The sequence below is a fragment of the Otolemur garnettii genome, unplaced genomic scaffold, assembly GCF_000181295.1.
Source record: "Otolemur garnettii isolate 467f Iridium unplaced genomic scaffold, OtoGar3 scaffold00149, whole genome shotgun sequence".
Classification (NCBI taxonomy): Eukaryota; Metazoa; Chordata; class Mammalia; order Primates; family Galagidae; genus Otolemur; species Otolemur garnettii.
Window position 1 is genome coordinate 680,838 of NW_003852544.1, and position 8,457 is coordinate 689,294.

The following is an 8,457-nucleotide window of genomic DNA, read 5'->3' on the forward strand; positions in this document are numbered from 1 at the left end:
TAGGAGTTGGAGGTTGCTGTGAGCTGTGATGCCATGGCACTCTACCCAGGGCAACAGCTTGAGGCTCTGTCTCGAAAAAAAAAAAAAAAAAAAAAAGACACCAAAAAGGCCAAGAACATGTTATTTTAGGGAATACTAAAGCTGATGCTGAAGCATGTCAGGTAGTGGCAAGCCAATGAATATTTGCAGCCCTGCTATCTTGAGTCCCAAATGCAACACCAGTATACAATAAGAAAAGAACTGAAGTGATTAGCACAAGAGCAAACATTTGCCATAGATGATGGTTGAAGGCATTTACCAGATAAAAGAACAGTTATCCCAGAATTATTAGGAACTACTATAGTGCAGACTATGCAAAGGTCACCCATTTAGGACATTCTACTCTGCAACTACTAAGAAAAGGTTTCTATATAAAACAGCTAGCAAGCCTGGCAAAAACAGGTCAAAGATATGTCACCTGTAGCCAATTTAATGCCAAACAAGGCCCAAGTTTGCCACCACATATTCAAAGTGTAAGAACTACACCCTTTGAAAACATTCAAGTGGACTTTACTGAAATGCCTCCAAACAGAGGAAATAAGTATCTGCTGGTATTTGTATGTACTTACTCAGAATGGGTTGAAACTTTTCCTACTTGAAGTAAAAAAGCCAAAGAAATCACACATTTTCTTCTTAGAGAAATCATCCCTAAGTATGGCCTGCCTCTTTTCATAGACTCTGACAATGAACTTGCTTTTGTGGCTCCATCTCTAAAATAGAACTACAACCAAAAAAAAATTGCCAGGCATTGTGGCAGGTGCCTGTGTAGGCTGAGACAAGAGAATCGCTTTAGCCCAAGAATTTGAGGTTACTATAAGCTGTGACACCACAGCACTCTACCGAGGGCAACAAAGTGAGACTCTGTTGCCAAGAAAAAAAAAATTAGAACCTGAGCCTAATGAAACCATGGTAGAAAGGCCCCTACTTATTGATCCTGTCTACTCCAACAGATGTGAAGGTGGATGACCTTCCTGCTTAGATACATCACTCACGTGTGAAACTAGCCAGTGATGAGGAGCGGATAGTCCAACAACACCCAGAGCATCCCCACCATCTTACCCTGAAAAAATAGACTATAGCCCTGCCCTAGTCACATATTGGGAGCTGACCAGTCTATGCACAGCAGAAGCTTGTGGATAAGCAGCAGCAGCATAGGAATGATTCTCTGCTTTGAACTTTATCACCTTTCTTCTTTAATCTTAGGTGTAAGACATGGTGAAGTTTGTGAAAAACCCATCTAAAAGGTAACCCAAACAAACTATCAAAACTATGTTATTAATTTACTGTTATTATGAATGTACAGGAAAGCCTGAAAAATTGTGCATATATAACAACACCTAATATCAGGTATGTATGCCCCCCAGTGGGCCTGCCATTTGATACAATCCTCTGAACCCCCAGAGCATAATGGATTTGCTATGTAGTATACTGATATCCCTAGAAAGACAATAACCCAAGTTAAAACAGAAGGAATACCTAAGTATTTGATACATGCCAAGTTTTTAATAACATATTTGAAAGAACATGTACAAATCCATCTTGAGAAAGACATTATATTAAAAAAGGTAAGTATATATGCCACAGATTAGGCACTTGTGCAAGATGTTTGTACTGGCCTTGTATAATTTGGACCACATGAATTAACCCCAAGGACAGTAATCCAGTACATTTAATAAAAAGAAAAACTCCACCTTGTACCCCTAGAAATTGTTACTCTTTATTTATTTATTTTTTTGGAGACAGAGCCTCAAGCTGTCCCCCTGGGTAGAGTGCTGTGATATCACAGCTCACAGCAACCTCCAACTCCTGGGCTCAAGTGAGTCTCTTGCTTCAGCCTCCCAAGTAGCTGGGACCACAGGCGCCCGCCACAACGCCCGGCTATTTTTTGGTTGTAGCCATCATTGTTGTTTGGCAGGCCCGGGCTAGATTCGAACCGCCACCTTAGGTATATGTGGCTGGCAACTTAGCCACTTGAGCCACAGGCGCCGAGCCATATATATTTTATTTTTGAGATGGAGTCTCACTATGTTGCCCTTGGTAGATTGCTATGGTGTCACAGCTCTCAGCAACCTCAAACTCTTGGGCTTAAGCAATTCTCTTGCCTCAGCCTCCCAAGTAGCTGGGACAACAGGTGCCTGCCACAATGCCCAGTTATTTTTCTGTTGCACTTGTCATTGTTGCTTAGCTGGCGATGGCTAGGTTCAAATCCACCAGCCTGGGTGTATGTGGTCAGCGCCGTAACCACTGGGCTACAGGCACCAAGTCAATTGGTACTCTTTAAAGGGTAAGCCTCCTTTCCCTAGTTGTAACTGAGGAAATTGTAGTCCACTGATACTAAATATATCCAACCATACTGACCCTAAATAGGCAAAAGGTAAAGCCTATGTCAATAATAAACGTACCAATGTACCTAGAAGAGACTCTATTGTAAAAGTAAAATAACCAAAAGAAACTCAAAGCCTATGTACCAAGCTTTCTATGATGAATTACAACAATCTGCTCCAGGCCTTCCTCCTAAAAGTAAAAACTTATTCCTCCGCTTGGCAAAAAACATTACACAATCTTTAAATATAACATTTTGGCTCGGCGCCTGTGGCTCAAGTGGCTAATGCGCCAGCCACGTACACCCAAGGTGGCAGGTTCGAATCCAGCCCGGGCCCGCCAAACAACAATGACGGCTGCAACCAAAAAATAGCCAGGCGTTGTGGCGGGCACCTGTGGTGGGTGCCTGTGGTCCCAGCTACTCAGGAGGCTGAGGCAGGAGACTCGCTTGAGCCCAGGAGTGGAGGTTGCTCTGAGCTGTGATGCCATAGCACTCTACCCAGGGGGACAGTTTGAGGCTCCTGTCTCAAAAATAAATAAAGATAACATCTTGCTTTGTCTATGGTGGGACAATGATAAGTAGTCGATGGCCCTGGAAAGCCAGAGAAGCCATTCCCTCAGATCCTACTCCTGATGTCACTCAGTATAAGCATGCAGTGAGAGTAAGTGTTTAGACACTAAAAATGTCCATCATAAGTCAATACTGTTTAGCCAGAGAAAGAAACAACTTCACTATCCTGATAAAGAAACTGTCATGTCTAGGCAGAGAAAGAAACAACTTCACTATCCTAGTAGAAAAGCTATCATGTCTAGGCCTAAAAATGTATAATAAAAGCACCAAAAGTACTACTTGATTGGGCAAGGACACAACTGAACTAAACCCCCTGAGTAAATTCCCAAAACCCAGAACTACTTGAGACTATCCAGGGATCAGCATTAACTGGACAGCGACACCAGGTCTCTACTAGATCTGTAGGACACTAGCCCTACATTAAACTTCCAGATAGATGGTACAGGAGTTGTGCACTAAGTATGATCCAACCTTCCTTCTTCCTACTGCCCTTAGAGACTAGAAAACTGTTAAGTTTTCCAGTTTATGCTTCTAGACTGAAAAGACAAAAAAGTGTGGTAAGAAATTAAAGTGAGGCTCGGCGCCTATAGCTCAACCAGCTAAGGCGCCAGCCATGTACACCTAAGGTGGCGGGTTCGAATCCCCAGCCCGGACCCGCCAAACAACAATGACGGCTGCAACCAAAAAATAGCCGGGCGTTGTGGCGGGCGCCTGTGGTCCCAGCTACTTGGGAGGCAGAGGCAGGAGACTCGCTTGAGCCCAGGAGTTGGAGGTTGCTGTGAGCTGTAATGCCACGGCACTCTACCCAGGGGGATAGCTTGAGGCTCTGTCTCAAAAAAAAAAAAAGAAATTAAAGTGACAGGCTTAGTGCCCATAGCTCAGTAGTTAGGGCACCGGCCATATGCACTAGGGCGGTGGGTTCAAACCCAGCCAGAGCCTGCTAAATAACAATGACAACTACAACAAAAAAATAGCCAGATGTTGTGGCGGGTGCCTATAGCCCCGACTACTGGAAGACTGAGACAAGAGAATCACTGAAGCCCAAGAGTTTGAGGTTGCTGTGAGCAATGACGCCATACCACTCTACCAAGGGTGATATAATAAGACTCTGTCTCAAAAAAAAAAAAGAAAAAAGAAAAAAAGAAAAGAAAAGAAAAAGAAATTAAAGTGACAATAAATGGCCTCCCCAGTGAATAATTCAATATTATAGTCTACCCACCTGGGCTAAGAATGGATCATGAAGATACAGAACCCCAATATATGTGTTAAATCAAATGATCTGATTACAAGCAGTATTAAAAATAATAACAAATGAAACCAGCAAAGCCTTAACCCTACTGGCCCATAAAGAAACCCAAATCAAAAATTCTATTTATCAAAACCAATTGGCCTTAGACTATCTTCTAGCAGCTGAAAGAGAAGTGTGGGAAAATTCAATTTAACTAACTGTTGCTTACAGATTAATAATGAAGGAAAAGTAATTGAAGATATAACTTTAAAAAACTAAAACAGTTCATGTACCTATACAAATCTAGAATGAATTTAACCTAGATTCTTTATCCAGTAGTTTTCTAAACTAAGAAGATTTAAAACTATCATTATAAGTTTGCTTTTTATAATTGGAGAATGTTTGCTTTTACCATGCTTATTACCTATCTTTGTTCAATTTCTCAAAGGTATAGTCTCTGCAATTGTAATAAAAGAGAACACAGGCAAAGTGTTCATGGCTTAACAATATTATCAAGTAGCCATGGATACCAATAATGAATGACACTCCATTCTGAATTGAAAAGGGGGGATGAGGAAGGAGAAAAAAATCTTAAACCTCTTAATGATCCTGAGAAAGCAGCAGGCAGCTGCAGGAGAACTCTTCCTCCGAAGATAAGAACAAACTACACTGAGCTAAATAACCTTAAATTAAAAAAAAAGACTCTGTGGCTCAGCACCCGTAGCACAGTGGTTACAGCGCCAGCCACATACACCAAAAGTGGCAGGTCCAAACCCAGCCATGTCAGCTAAAACAGCTAAACACGAGCAACAAGAAATAGCTGGGCATTGTGGCAGGCACCTGTAGTCCCAGCTACTTGGGAGGCTGAGGCAAGAGAATAGCTTAAGCCCAAGAGTTTGAGGTTGCTGTGAACTGACGCTACAGCACTCTACAGAGAGCAACATAGTGAGACTCTGTCTCAAAAAAAAGACTCCTCTGTAACTAATAACAATACCCTGGTTTCTAATATACGTAGCCATAACTATGTAGCTGATATTGAACTGAAGGGGGGGAAAAGGTATAAAAGAGTTTAGGGAAAAAAACTATTCCCCAGAACTCAGCATTTTATGCCTTGAGGCACCTGAGTTCTTCACTGGCAATTAAAAGTTCCTTCCTCTATATTGCTGGTGTGCCAGTTTTAATTTGTCGTTTTTCCTGCAACAATGGCACCACTGCCCTCTAGCCCTGGCGACAGAGTAAGATTCAAGAAAGAAACGGGGCGGCGCCTGTGGCTCAAAGGAGTAGGGCGCCAGCCCCATATGCTGGAGGGTGGCGGGTTCAAACCCGGCTCCAGCCAAAAACTAGAAAAAAAAAAAAGAAAGAAAGAAAGAAACAAAGAAAGGAAAGAAAGAAAAAAAGAAAGTTGGGTATTTCCAATCATATTAAGAGTTATCCCTTAGGTTCCTTCTTTTCGCAAGTCTGATCATTTATATAAATGCAACACTGAGATTAAAAACATAAGAAGGGGGTGGCGCCTGTGGCTCAAGGAGTAGGGTGCCAGCCTCACATACATGAGGTGGCAGGTTCAAACCAAGCCCCAGCCAAAAACTGCAACAACAACAACAACAAAAAAAGATGAGGAGGATAAAGTGGCTGAAAGGATGCTCCCTAAATTACCTTCTGAAAATTTCATAACCCTCCAAACTGTCCTTTAGAGTATTTTTCCTAATCATATGCCAAGAAATTATGGATAAGGTGACCTTAGCCTTAATCACAATCAGGTCCCAGAAAACATAAAAAAACAAAACTAAGCTAAGTGATCACAGCTAACATTGTTGTACATTTACTATAGGTCAGGCACTATTTCTGCACATGTCAATTGGTACACATTATCGACCCAACTTATCACTGTGGATGTTGACCTTGATCACTAGGCTGAACAGAGTGAAGTTTCTCTATTGTAAAGTTATTCTTTCTTCCCTTCGTTCCATGGTCTAGAAGGAAGTCACTATGCATGGCATACATTTAAGTAGTGGGGAGTATTGCTCCCCTCCTTGATGACACAGTTTCTAATGAATCATTTAGAATTCTTCTATAAAGGAGATTTTTTTCTATTCTCTCCATCTATTAACTTACTCAATCATTCATATTACTATAGACCTGTGGATATTTTATACTTTAGAATTATCTGATACCAATTTACTTACTTTGCTGAAAGTTCCAACTTTGGCCATTAAGAGCTCTTTCAGTTGGCTCCTGTGTCCCTTTGACATGTCCCCATCATGGGGCATTTGTTTGGTTTTGAGCACTTCCTTAAGTTTTGGCACTAAAAGAGCTTGTATATTTCCTGCCTCAGTTCTAGGATTACCCACTTCTCCAAGGAGCCCTGGTTCCTTTACTAAAAAATGAAATTAGATACCAAGATCGTGGTGCTAGAGGAAAAATGGAACCCCATTTTTCACTTAACCATCTCAATAATCCAATGCAAAAGGTACTCCATTATCCCTCTTTTAAAAATGGGGAGTTAAGGGACAGAGAGGATAAGTAGCCTACCAAGGTCACATCAGTAAGTGTTAGAAAAGGGCTTTAAACACAGGAAATCAGTCTCCAGAATATATTTCCTGACCACATTACCACCACTGCCTCCCATTAGCAGACCATCACCAAAGGGACATAAATGAAGTCGTACCAATGTATTTAACACTTATAAAAGCACTGACCTTGGTAACAGGTCCTTTCCAAAGTAACTGGCTCAGCTGACAAGGCCCATGAGAAATGCAGAATTTGAGAACCCTGTTCCAAATGATAGAAGGGACACATTCTTTGATAGAAGGAACAATGAAAGTGTAAGTTGTGACATGGATAACCCTCACTAATAACCACTACAGTCTTTCTTGGTTTCTATTTGGTTAACTTTCTATCTTCCTATACAATCAGTTCATCAGGCAATACTGTCACTCTATACTCCTTGACAATGCCTACTATACTGTGCTGTAATCTCATGCCTTTTACAATGGTAGATAGTATTTTAACAAAAGAAGTGGGAATGACTGGCTCTTAAAACACAAGTTACAGCATGCTTACTAGAGTGGCTAAAACTTACTTGGCAACATCAAGTATTGGTGAAAATGTGGAATAAACTGATTTCTCATACATTAATAATGGAAATAAGAAATGGTATAGCCTCTTGAGAAAACAGTGGCACTTTCTTACAAAGTTAAATATGTATTGGCCATACATTCCAGCAATTCTACTCTTATGAATCTACCTGAAAGAAATAAAAACTTACGTCCATACAAAGGCTACATGAATGCTCCTAGAAGCATTATTCACCAGAGCCAAAACTGAACACAACCTAAATGTTCACCAACTTGTGAAGGTTAAAAAAACTGTAGTATGTTCATATAATAGGATACTACCAAGAAGTAAACAGGACCAAACTACTTACATATACCACTACATGCATGAATCACAAAAACATCATGCTAAATACAAGAAGGCAGATTCAAAATTCTACATATGTGTGTATGTATGTATATACATACATATATATGTATATATGTGTATACATAGACACACACACATATATATACACTGCATTTCATTTTCATGTAATTCTAGAAAGGCAACTTTTTTTTTTTTTTTTTTTGAGACAGAGCTTCAAGCTGTCACCCTGGGTAGAGTTCTATGGCTTCACAGCTCACAGCAACCTCCAACTCCTGGGCTTAAACAATTCCCTTGCTTCAGCCTCCCAAGTAGCTGGGACTACAGGCACCGGCCACAATGCATGGCTATTTTGTTTTGGTTGTAGTTGTCATTGCTGTTTGGCAGGCCCTGGCTGGATTTGAACCCACCAACTCTGTTGTATGTGGCTGGCACCTTAGCCACTTGAGCTACAGGTGCCAAGCCAACTATTTCTTTTTTGAGACAGTGTCTCACTCCGTTGCCCAGGCTAGAGCTGCATGGAGTCAACCTAACTCATAGCAACCTCAAACTCCTATGTTCAAGCTATCTTCTTATCTCAGCCTTCCAAGTAACTGAGACTACAAGCATCCACCATAACATACAACTTATTTTCCTATTCTTTGCAGAGGTAGGGGTGGGGGTGGGGGTAGGTGATGTCTTTCTCTGGCTCAGGCTGCTCTGGAATTCCTGAGCTCAAGGGATCCTCTGGCCTTGGCCTCCCAGAGTGCTAGGATTACAGTTTTGAGCCACTGCCTAAAAATGTAACATTTATATATTGGCTCAGCGCCTGTGGCTCAAGTGGCTAAGGCGTCAGCCACATACACCTAAGGTGGCGGGTTCAAATCCAGCCTGG

General features: G+C 41.4%; 1 protein-coding gene across 2 annotated transcripts in view; it reads right to left on the minus strand.

Annotated features, from left to right (window-relative positions):
• The window catches only part of MOK (MOK protein kinase), a 75,987-nt gene that overhangs the window by 49,648 nt on the left and 17,882 nt on the right, over window positions 1–8,457 (minus strand). The gene's annotated exons all lie outside the window — the stretch shown is intronic.